Source organism: Lipotes vexillifer, unplaced genomic scaffold (genome assembly GCF_000442215.2).
Source record: "Lipotes vexillifer unplaced genomic scaffold, Lipotes_vexillifer_v1.1 scaffold484, whole genome shotgun sequence".
NCBI lineage: Eukaryota > Metazoa > Chordata > Mammalia > Artiodactyla > Lipotidae > Lipotes > Lipotes vexillifer.
Window position 1 is genome coordinate 1499895 of NW_006786458.1, and position 12970 is coordinate 1512864.

Consider the following 12970-nt stretch of genomic DNA (forward strand, 5'->3'; position numbering starts at 1 on the left):
AATTGCATTACAATGGTGTGTTAGTTTCTGCTTTATAACAAACTGAATCAGCTAGAGAGTCCCCCATACTGTTGACTGAGCCTGTGATTGTGATACGGAGCAGGGTTCTTGGCCTTCCCCAATCAATAGAAATTGACTAGAGGCCAAAAAAGAAGTTCAGAAAAGGTTTTACTGGGGCCCCTGCTGCAGTAAGAAGAAGGAGAACAAGTAACAGGTTCCCTTGCTCACTTGCTTCCTGAGGAAGTTGAGCTTGTTCCTTATGTGGGGTGAGGGTAGGGGTGTGTCCAGGGGTGGGGCCAGAGGGGTGGCTTAGGTGTTTGCTCAACCCTCTGGTGATGTTGTGTGCAGTACCCTGCTTTTGCTCCCTACCCGCCGTTTAGCTCCAGGCGCTTCAAAATTGGCAGCTGGGGGGAGGAGCTACAAGATGGCGGAAGAGTAAGACATGGAGATCACCTTCCTCCCTACAAATACATCAAAAATACATCTACATGTGGAGCAACTCCTACAGAAAACCAACTGAACACTGGCAGAAGACCTCAGACCTCCCAAAAGGCAAGAAACTCCCCACGTACCTGGGTAGGGCAAAAGAAAAAAGAATAAACAGAGACAAAAGAATAGGGATGGGACCTGCACCAGCAGGAGGGAGCCGTGAAGGAGGAAAGGTTTCCACACACTAGGAAGCCCCTTCGTGGGCGGAGACCGTGGGTGGCGGAGGGGGGGTGGGCGTTGGAGCCGTGGAGGAGAGCACAGCCACAGGGGTGCAGAGGGCAGAGCGGAGAGATTCCCGCACAGAGGATGGGGCCGACCAGCACTCACCAGCCCGAGAGGCTTGTCTGCTCTCCCGCTGCGGCGGGCGGGGCTGGGAGCTGAGGCTCGGGCTTTGGAGATCGGATCGCAGGGAGAGGACTGGGGTTAGCGGTGTGAACACAGCCTGAAGGGGCTAGTGCGCCACGGCTGGCTGGGAGGGAGTCCGGGAAAAGGTCTGGAGCTGCTGAAGAGACAAGAGACGTTTTCTTCCCTCTTTGTTTCCTGGTGCGCGAGGAGAGGGGATTCAGAGCGCCGCTTAAAGGAGCTCCAGAGACGGGCGCGAGCCGCGGCTATCAGCGGGGACCCCAGAGACGGGGGTGAGACGCTAAGGCTGCTGCCGCCACCAAGGGGCCTGTGTGCGAGCACAGGTCACTCTCCACACCTCCCTTCCGGGAGCCTGTGCAGCCCGCCACCGCCAGGGTCCCAGGATCCAGGGACAACTTCCCCGGGAGAACGCACGGCACGCCTCAGGCTGGTGCAATGTCACGCCGGCCTCTGCCACCGCAGGCTCACCCCACATTCCGTACCCCTCCCTCCCCCCCAGCCTGAGTGAGCCGGAGCCCCCAAATCAGCTGCTTCTTTAACCCCGTCCTGTCTGAGTGAAGAACACACGCCCTCAGGCGACCTACATGCAGAGGCGGGGCCAAATCCAAAGCTGAACCCTGGGAGCCGTGCAAACAAAGAAGAGAAAGGGAAATCTCTCCCAGCAGCCTCAGAAGCAGCGGATTAAACCTCCACAATCAACTTGATGTACCCTGCAACTGTGGAACACCTGAATAGACAACGAATCATCCCAAATTCAGGAGGTGGACTTTGGGAGCAACAATATATATATATATTTTTTCCCTTTTTCTCTTTTACTGAGTGTGTATGTGTATGCTTCTGTGTGTGATTTTGTCTGTATAGCTTTGCTTTTAGCATTTGTCCTAGGGCTCTGTTTTTTGTTTTTTGTTTTTCTTTATTAGCATAGTTTTTAGCACCTGTTATCATTGGTGGATTTGTTTTTTGGTTTGGTTGCTCTCTTCTCTCTTTCTTCTTTTTCTTCATTTCTACTACTTAAATTTTTTTTTAATAATTATTTTTTATTTTAATAACTTTATTTTATTTTACTTTATTTTATTTTATTTTATCTTCTTCTTTCGTTCTTTCTTTCTCCCTTTTATTCTGAGCCGTGTAGAGGACAGGCTCTTGGTGCTCCAGCCAGGAGTAAGAGCTATGCCTCTGAGGTGGCAGAGCCAACTCCAGGACACTGGTCCACAAGAGACCTCCCAGCTCCACGTAATATCAAACAGCGAAAATCTCCCAGAGATCTCCATCTCAACACCAAGACCCAGCTCCACTCAACAACCAGCAAGCTACAGTGCTGGACACCCTATGCAAAACAACTAGCAAGACAGGAACACAACCCCAACCATTAGCAAAGAGGCTGCCTAAAATCACAGTAAGGCCACAGACACCCCAAAACACACCACCAGACGTGGACCTGCCCACCAGAAAGACAACATCCAGCCTCATCCACTGGAACACAGGTACTAGTTGCCTCCACCAGGAAGTCTACACAACCCACTGAACCAACCTTAGCCACAGGTGACAGACACCAAAAACAATGAGATCTACGAACCTGCAGCCTGTGAAAAGGAGACCCCAAACACAGTAAGTTAAGCAAAATGAGAAGACAGAGAAACACACAGCAGATGAAGGAAAAAGTCAAAAACCCACCAGACCTAACAAATGAAGAAATAGGCAGTCTACCTGAAAAAGAATTCTGAATCATGACAGTAAAGATGATCCAATATCTTCAAAATAGAATGGTGAAAATAAAAGAAACGTTTAACAAGGACCTAGAAGAACTAAAGAGCAAACAAACAATGATGAACAACACAATAAATGAAATTAAAAATTCTCTAGAAGGGATCAATAACACAATAACTGAGGCAGAGGAACAGATAAGTGACCTAGAAGATAAAATAGTGGAAATAACTATCGCAGAGCAGAATAAAGAAAAAAGAATGAAAAGAATTGAGGACAGTCTCAGAGACCTCTGGGACAACATTAAATGCACAAACATTCGAACTATAGGGGTCCCAGAAGAAGAAGAGAAAGAGAAAGGGACTGAGAAAATATTTGAGGAGATTATAGTTGAAAACTTCCCTAATATGGGAAAGGAAATAGTTAATCAAGTCCAGGAAGCACAGAGAGTCCCATACAGGATAAATCCAAGGAGAAACATGCCAAGACACATATTAATCAAACTATCAAAAATTAAGTACAAAGAAAACATATTAAAAGCAGCAAGGGAAAAACAACAAATAACACACAAGGGAATCCCCATAAGGTTAACAGCTGATCTTTCAGCAGAAACTCTGCAATCCAGAAGGGAGTGGCAGGACACATTTAAATTGATGAAGGAGAAAAACCTAAAACCAAGATTATTCTACCCAGCAAGGATCTCATTCAGATTTGACAGAAAAATTAAAACCTTTACAGACAAGCAAAAGCAAAGAGAATTCAGCACCACCAAACCAGCATTACAACAAATGCTAAAGGAACTTCTCTATGCAGGAAACACAAGAGGAGGAAAAGACCTACAATAACAAGCCCAAAACAATTAAGAAAATGGTAATAGGAATACACATATGGATAATTACCTTAAATGTACATGGATTAAATGCTTCAACCAAAAGACACAGACTGGCTGAATGGATACAAAAACAAGACCCGTACATATGCTATCTACAAGAGACCCACTTCAGACCTAGGGACACATACAGACTGAAAGTGAGGGGACAGAAAAAGATATTCCATGCAGATGGAAATCAAAAGAGAGCTGGAGTAGCAACTCTCCTATCAGACAAAATAGACTTTAAAACAAAGACTATTACAAGAAACAAAGAAGGACACTACATAATGATCAAGGGATCGATCCAAGAAGATATAACAATTGTAAATATTTATGCATCCAACATAGGAGCTCCTCAAAACATAAGGCAAATACTAACAGCCATAAAAGGGGAAATCGACAGTAACACAATCATACTAGGGGACTTTAACACCCCACTTTCACCAATGGACAGGTCATCCAAAATGAAAATAAATAAGGAAGCACAAGCTTTAAATGATACATTAAACAAGATGGACTTATTTGATATTTATAGGACATTCCATCCAAAAACCACAGAACGCACATTCTTCTCAAGTGCTTATGGAACATTCTCCAGGGTATATCATATGTTGGGTCACAAATCAAGCCTTGGTAAATATAAGGAAATTGAAATCATATCAAGTATCTTTTCTGACCACAACGCTATGAGACTAGATATCAATTACAGGAAAAAATCTCTAAAAAATACAAACACGTGGAGGCTAAGCAATACACTCCTTAATAACCAAGAGATCACTGAAAAAATCAAAGAAGAAATCAAACAATACCTAGAAACAAATGACAATGAAAACACGACGACCCCAACCTATGGGATGCAGCAAAAGCAGTTCTAAGAGGGAAGTTAATAGCAATACAATCCTACCTTAAGAAACAAGAAACATCTCAAATAAACAACATAACCTTCCACCTAAAGCAATTAGAGAAAGAAGAACAATAAAACCCCAAAATTAGCAGAAGGAAAGAAATCATAGAGATCAGATCAGAAATAAATGAAAAAGAAATGAAGGAAATGATAAGAAAGATCAATAAAACTAAAAGCTGGCTCTTTGAGAAGATAAACAAAATTGATAAACAATACTCAGACTCATCAAGAAAAAAAGGGAGAAGACTCGAATCAATAGAATTAGAAATGAAAAAGGAGAAGTAACAGCTGACACTGCAGAAATTCAAAAGATCATGAGAGATTACTACAAGCAACTATATGCCAATAAAATGGACAACCTGGAAAATGGACAGACACACTCTTAGAAAAGCACAACCTTGCCAGACTGAACCAGGAAGAAATAGAAAATATGAACAGACCAATCACAAGCACTGCAATTGAAACTGTGATTAAAAATCTTCCAACAAACAAAAGCCCAGGACCAGATGGCTTCACAGGCAAACTCTACCAAACATTTAGAGAAGAGCTAACACCTATCCTTCTCAAACTCTTCCAAAATATAGCAGAGGAAGGAACACTCCCAAACTCATTCTACAACACCACCATCACCCCGATACCAAAACCAGACAAAGATGTCACAAAAAAAGAAAACAACAGGCCAATATCACTGATGAACATAGATGCAAAAATCCTCAACAAAATACTACAAACAGAATCCAACAGCACAATAAAAGGATCACACACCATGATCAAGTGGGGTTTATCCCAGGAATGCAAGGATTCTTCAATATACGCAAATCAATCAATGTGATACACCATATTAACAAATTGAAGGAGAAAAACCATATGATCATCTCAATAGATGCAGAGAAAGCTTTTGACAAAATTCAACACCCATTTATGATAAAAACCCTCCAGAAAGTAGGCATAGAGGGAACATTCCTCAACATAATAAAGGCCATATATGGCAAACCCACAGCCAACATCATACTCAATGGTGAAAGACTGAAACCATTTCCACTAAGATCAGGAACAAGACAAGGTTGCCCACTCTCACCACTATTATTCAACATAGTTGAATCAGCAATCAGAGAAGAACAAGAAAAAAAAAGGAACACAAATCGGAAAAGAAGTAAAGCTGTCACTGTTTATAGTTGACATGATACTATACATAGAGAATCCTAAAGATGCTACCAGAAAACTACTAGAGCTAATCAATGAATCTGGTAAAGTAGCAGGATACAAAATTAATGCACAGAAATCTCTTGCATTCCTATACACTAATGTTGAAAAATTTGGAAGTAAAAATCTGAAAGTGAAATCAAGAAAACACTCCCATTTACCATTGCAACAAAAAGAATAAAATATCTAGGAATAAACCTACCTAAGGAGACAAAAGACCTGTATGCAGAAAATTATAAGACACTGATGAAAGAAATTAAAGATGATACAAACAGATGGAGAGATATACCATGTTCTTGGATTGGAAGAATCAACATTGTGAAAATGACTATACTATCCAAAGCAATCTACAGATTCAATGCAATCCCTATCTAACTACCACTGGCATTTTTCACAGAACTAGAACAAAAATTTTCACAATTTGCATGTAAACACAAAAGACCCCGAATGGCCAAAGCAATCCTGAGAAAGAAAAACGGAGCTAGAGGAATCATGCTCCCTGACATCAGACTATACTACAAAGCTACAGTAATCAAGACAGTATGGTACTGGCACAAAAACAGAAAGATAGATCAATGGAATAGGATAGAAAGCCCAGAGATAAACCCATGCACATATGGTCACCTTATCTTTGATAAAGGTGGCAGGAATATACAGTGGAGAAAGGACAGCCTCTTCAATAAGTGGTGCTGGGAAAATTGGATCACCTTATCTTTGATAAAGGAGGCAAGAATATACAGTAGAGAAAAGACAGCCTCTTCAATAAGTGGTGCTGGGAAAACTGGACAGCTACATGTAAAAGAATGGAATCAGCGCTTCCCTGGTGTTACAGTGGTTGAGAGTCTGCCTGCCGATGCAGGGGACGTGGGTTCATGCCCCGGTCCGGGAAGATCCCACATGCTGCAGAGCAGCTGGGCCCGTGAGCCATGGCCTCTGGGCCTGCACGTCCGGAGCCTGTGCTCCGCAACGGGAGAGGCCACAACAGTGAGAGGCCCACGTACCACAAAAAAAAAAGAAAAAGAATGGAATCAGAACACTCCCTAACAGCATACACAAAAATAAACTCAAAATGGATTAAAGACCTAAATGTAAGGCCAGACCCTATCAAACTCAGAGGAAAACATAGGCAGAACACTCTACGACATAAATCACAGCAAGATCCTTTTTGACCCACCTCCTAGAGAAATGGAAATAAAAACAAAAAGAAACAAATGGGACCTAATGAAACATAAAAGCTTTTGCACAGCAAAGGAAACCATAAACAAGACGTAAAGACAACACTCAGAATTGGAGAAAATATTTGAAAATGAAGCAACTGACAAAGGATTGATCTCCAAAATTTACAAGCAGCTCATGCAGCTCAATATCAAAAAAACAAACATCCCAATCTGAAAATGGGCAGAAAACCTAAACAGACATTTCTCCAAAGAAGATATACAGATTGCCAACAAACACATGAAAGAATGCTCAACATCATTAATCATTAGGGAAATGCAAATCAAAACTACAATGAGACATCATCTCACACCATTCAGAATGGCCATCGTCAAAAAATCTACAAACAGTAAATGCTGGAGAGGGTGTGGAGAAAAGGGAACCCTCCTGCACTTTTGGTGGGAATGTAAATTGATACAGCCACTATGGAGAACAGTATGGAAGTTCCTTAAAAAAGTAAAAATAGAACTACCATATGACCCAGCAATCCCACTACTGGGCATATACCCTGAGAAAACCATAATTCAAAAAGAGTCATGTACCAAAATGTTCATTGCAGCTCTATTTACAATAGCTAGGGCATAGAAGCAACCTAAGTGTCCATGAACAGTTGAATGGATAAAGAAGATGTGGCACATATATACAATGGACTATTACTCAGCCGTAAAAAGAAACGAAATTGAGTTATTTGTATTGAAGTGGATGGACCTAGAGTCTATCATACAGAGTGAAGTAAGTCAAAAAGAGAAAAACAAATACCGTATGCTAACACATATATATGGAGTCTAAAAAAAAAAAGGTCGTGAAGAACCTAGGGGCAAGACAGGAATAAAGTCACAGACCTACTGGAGAATGGACTTGAGGATATGGGGAGGGAAAAGGGTAAGCTGGGACAAAGTGACAGAGTGACGTGGACATATATGCACTACCAAACGTAAAACAGATAGCTAGTGGGAAGCAGCCGCACAGCACAGGGAGATCAGCTCGGTGCTTTGTGACCACCTAGAGGGGTGGGATAGGGAGGGTGGGAGGGAGGGAGATGCAAGAGTGAGGAGATATGGGGATATATGTGTATGTATAACTGATTCACTTTGTTATAAAGCAGAAACTAACACACTGTTGTAAAGCAATTATACTCCAATAAAGATGTTAACAACAACAACAAAATTGGCAGTTGGGTTTTTTGTTCACTTTGTATCTTTTGTCCAGAATTTGCCCAAGAACTGCAACCCAACTGCTCATGAATGCAGTTCTTTTCAGTTCCATATAGTTTCTTTGTATTTTGTTGCTCAAGGAGAAGTTTGTCCAGGTGCTAGCATTGCCGCACTGCAGCAAAGGGTCTCGGGTCCCAACCTGTCTCAGCTTTCATCACAGCTGTGCTTTTCCCTCAACCAAACCTGATGTCCTTCTCCTGTCCACAGGTGTCGATCCCAAGAACACCCCTTAGCAAATACAGCACATGCTAATCCTGGGGAAACCAATCTTAGAGTGGAAATGGAAAGAGGTCTAGGACTGAGCCTCAGTAAGTCCAAATATTTAGTCCCCCTTAAGGGACGAAGAACCATAAAGAAGACAGAGACAAGAGAAGCAAATGAATACAAGTAGAAATAGGCAAGAATGGTTGTCATAGATGCAAAAAAGAAGTTAAAGTATCAATTAAAATGTGAACTGAAAAATAATATTTATCTGGCTTAGAGATTTTTTTTTTTTTTTTTTCATAACAGTTTGGAAAACTGTGGGCTGAGGAGGGAATGGGCTGTGCAGAAAAAAAAAAAAAAAGGGAGATGTGGGCAATTCCCCTGAGAAATTTTTTTTTGAGGGGGGGAGAAAGGGGGCTGGGGGGGGAATGGGGTGTGCAGAAAAAAAAAAAAAAAAAAAAAAAAAGATGGTGAATGTAGGCAATTCCCCTGAGAAATTTTTCTTTGAGTAGGAGAGAAATGAGGCTGATGGTGGTTGGCAGAGGTCAGGAAGTTTGTTTCGGTTCTTAAGAGGAGAGAGATTTATGTGTCTTCACTTATTCATAGAAATGAACCAGTTGAATAGAAGTTAAACTTTTAGGAGTGGTATAGAGAGGGCAATATAATAAGATGTTATATTGGGGATGCTTGAAAGATAAAAATGAAACAAAGAAGGTAAATACAATGATGGGGCTGACTTCAGAATTCAGTGGAGCGAGTAGTGGAGTGACAGCAAGATAGGACTCTCCGAAGTCAGTTTGTTTTTTTAAATCAAACTTCAGTGTATGTAATAGTCATTAGGGGAGTTGTTGAAAATGGAGATCATTCTCAGAGACCTGGATTCAGTAGTAATGCATTGGAGCCCAGAAATCTGTACTTATAAAGCTCTCAAGTGATTCTGCATAAATAGTCATGGATCATGTGAGGAGAACACGGGCATTGGAGGTGCAACTCATGAGTGTCTTGATGGCTCTCTGTTGAAGTAGAAAGAGATAACGTATGTGTGTGAGGAAGAAATCAAAATATTATCAGCACCAGAGCCACCCTTGGGTGGACAATAGAGTTTTCTTAGGAAATTAGCTCCCTAAGGAAGTAGAAGGTAAGGCCCAGAGGCCTTGAGAACTGGAAATATAATGGAATAAAGAGAGAAAGAAAAAGGTACATTGATATGCCAGAGCAATGACCAAGAAAGGGAGGAAGTGGGTGGGAAGAGACAGTGTGACTTTGCAAGTGGTAAGCACTTAGGGAAAATGTGGCCACTGAAAAATTAAGGAACAGTGATGGAAAGACTTTTAAGATCTGAGCTGTTAGTTGATTCTAATTTGTTTGTGTTGCTGCTGTTATGAAAATACCCTCTCACTCTCCAGACCTTCTTTAAAACCTGACTTATCTACAAGAGATATAATGGTGATTAAAGGAATGAGTAGCTGAAGTGAAGTGTGAGCTCCTCTCCCGGGTTTCTCCATGATGTCTGGGTGGTCAGACCATGATCTGAGTCGATGGTCAGTGGTCTACAGGACAAGAAAATGCAGTCAAGTAGCAGTTACTCCATGGAAACAACTCAGGTGTCATTGAGAGATAACCTTGCTTTTTCCACAATATTAGAAAGCTAATAAGTCGATTACATATTTCTTCATCCATTCAACAAACATGGACTATAAGTCAATGATGTCCTGTATGTAATAGATTTTAAAAGAGTGCAAAAGTAGCCACGGTCCCTTTCCTCATGCATTTTGCAGTATGGTAAGGAAGATAAAGGTAAATTTAATAATCCCACAAATATAATTGCAACTTTTTGAGGTCCTGGGGAGATAAGATGCATGCCACTGTAAGAGTCATTAATAAGGGAAAGTAATTTAATGTGGGAGATGAGATCAATTTTCCAGAAAATTAACTGGATGTTGAAGGATGAGTAAGAGTTAATGGGCTTAATAATATCACAGTGTCATCAAAAGGATTAACTGAAACACTGTATGAAAAGCCTCAGAACATGGCATATTTCCTTGATTTTGAGATGGATGGTATGAGTAAAAAGACACATTTATTTAACAACAGCTTTGTGGGGGATAAAGAATCATGACTACTTAGATGTACACATTTAGTGTAAGGTGTTGCTTCACTTCTGAAATATTAAAAGCTTAACCCCCTGGAGACTGAGGCACAGTATTCTTTATATTCCAAGCCTAGCATAGTGCCTGCCACCTAGGAGATACTCAACAAACGTTTGTAAAATAAATTACTATCTGCCCCTCTTCTGCCTCTCTTTCATCCTTCTTTTCTCTCGGGAGTTACTATCATTTCTCTTGTCAAGTACACTGATATTTAAAGATGTATGTACTTTTCCTTCACAGAGTATTTTTGTTTTGAAAGATGCTATGAACAAGATAATGATCACACTTAAGAAATGAATGCTTAATAATGGAATTTTAGGCATTTCTACCCAGGTGTTTTGAGGTGAGGGCCTTCCCAGAGATCTTTGAATCTGAACATGTAAAAAGAAACTTGTATTAAGGCACAATGACAGAATTTTGTTTGTTTGTTTCAATAAGTTACTTAACACCATAATAGTTCATGTTTTGAACAAGTCTCTGTCCAATACAGGTGGACAGGGTCATGCTCTGTTCCACACAGTCATGCAGGGATCTCTTTCCATCTTTTGTGGCTCTTCCCTCTTCTGGGTTCTTGCAGTCCTCTCTATTCAGGAATAGGATGTAGAAAGACGGAGTGATATTTATGGTGGAGATATTTAAGGGCCAGGCTGGGCCCTTTAGAAGCCTCTGACTGCCAGTCAGCAAGAAATTGTGACCCTAAGTCTTACAATTACAAAGAAATAAATTCTGCAACAACATGAGTGAGCTCAGAAGTAGATGCCTCACCAGTTGAGCCTTCAGATGAAAACACAGTTCAACTCACACTTGGGTTGCAACCAGGTGAGACCCTGAGCTGAAGATCCAGTTAAGCCAAGCCTGGATTCCTAAACCACAGAGACTGTGAGATCATAAATGTGCGTGGGTTAAGCAGCCAAGTTTGTGGTAGTTTGTTATGTACAAATAGGAAATCAACACAGGAACATCATTTGTTCCTCTGCCTGAGCTGTGCAGCTACAACATGGATTGGTAATCCAAAGCCTTAAAACTTGACTGTTGAAGATGGATTTGGAAATGGACAACACACATATCAACCTAAGTGTCAATTTTGTTTCCCAATCCTCTAGAAAGGGACCTCCCTGTATGTGCTATGCTAATCATCCTCCCACACTGATAATGTTTTCTTCTTGTCAGATTTACTAGGTAAACACTCCACTTTCTTATCTGTGTCACTACTGAAATAAATTTACAATCCTTATTGGATTGTAAATTTGTAATTCATTCCAAACTTGACACAGATGAATCATGAAAAAAGAAGATGGTAAAATGAACAGAAATAAGCACAACAATTCTTATGCAAATTCCTAAGGAGTAGAACAGCATGGGGCCTTGTGGCTGCCAACCCCATACACCCTCTGCTGCTGGGCTGAGGAGAACTTGGCTCCAGTCGCCTCTCCCTGGCCAGAATATCAGGTCTTTGGGGAATAAAGAAATGCTCAGAAGCAGCCCTGAGTAGAGCTTTGAACTGCTGGACTCTTCAGCCACCCGGAACAACTGACAGATGGAGCAGTTATGGAGCCAGGTGGTGAGGCTGAGTTGCAATCTAGATGCCCGCCCATCAGCCTATCCTTCTGTTGCTCTGGGATGTCCCACAGGAACCCATGCGGCAGCAGGGAATCGAAAGGATGGGAAACACCTTAGCAATAGTTTCTAAGCAGCCCACAAAGCACAGCCAGCATTTGGGACTATAACCAACTAACTCCCTTGCTTTGAAAAAAAAATCAGGTCTTTCCCATAATAGGGAGAGGGAGCCTCCCTGGACTGTGGAGGAGGAGCTAGCCATATGCTGGCTTCATCCTATAGGCAGGATTATATAAACTCCCCACAGAGGCCCATCAAATCTCCATCTCATCCAAATAAAAGGAATTGAAACAGCTTTCATGCATCTCTTTGCTCAAAAAACAAAGAATTTTGGTAGCTAGTCAACATCATCTTATCCACCTCTATCAACACAAATCCCAGCTTTAGTTTTTCTCACTCACCAAAACATAAATCCAATCTTTTTTTTCTATACATTATACCTCATTCTTTCACTTTCCCTCATCTTCAGGTTTGCAAAGAGTAGAAATTCCCACACACACCTGCCATTTGAAAATATATATATTCCTAGAATGGAAAGGCAAAATTTAAAGAGTGAAAACACATATTAAAAAGTTCCACCTGATGGGGGCTTCCCTGGTGGCGCAGTTGTTGAGAGTCCTCCTGCCGATGCAGGGGACACGGGTTCGTGCCCCGGTTTGGGAAGATCCCACATGCCGCGGAGCGGCTGGGCCCGTGAGCCATGGCCGCTGAGCCTGCGCGTCCGGAGCCTGTGCTCCGCAGCGGGAGAGGCCACAACAGTGGGAGGCCCGTGTACAGCAAAAACAAAAACAAACAAATACCTGCCATACCAGTGCAGATAAACTGGGTATAAAAAACTAAAAATAGCTCCTGAGGGAAAAAAAAATCACCCCCATCTGCAAATCAAATCAGCAAATATTCATTGAGCACCCACTATATTCAAGACATTAAGCTTGATGTTAAAGAAAATATAAATGTCTTAAAATTACTATTTCCTTCCCTAAATGTATACCATTTGTTTGGGGAGATAAGGGAAAGAGATCAGAATGACACCATA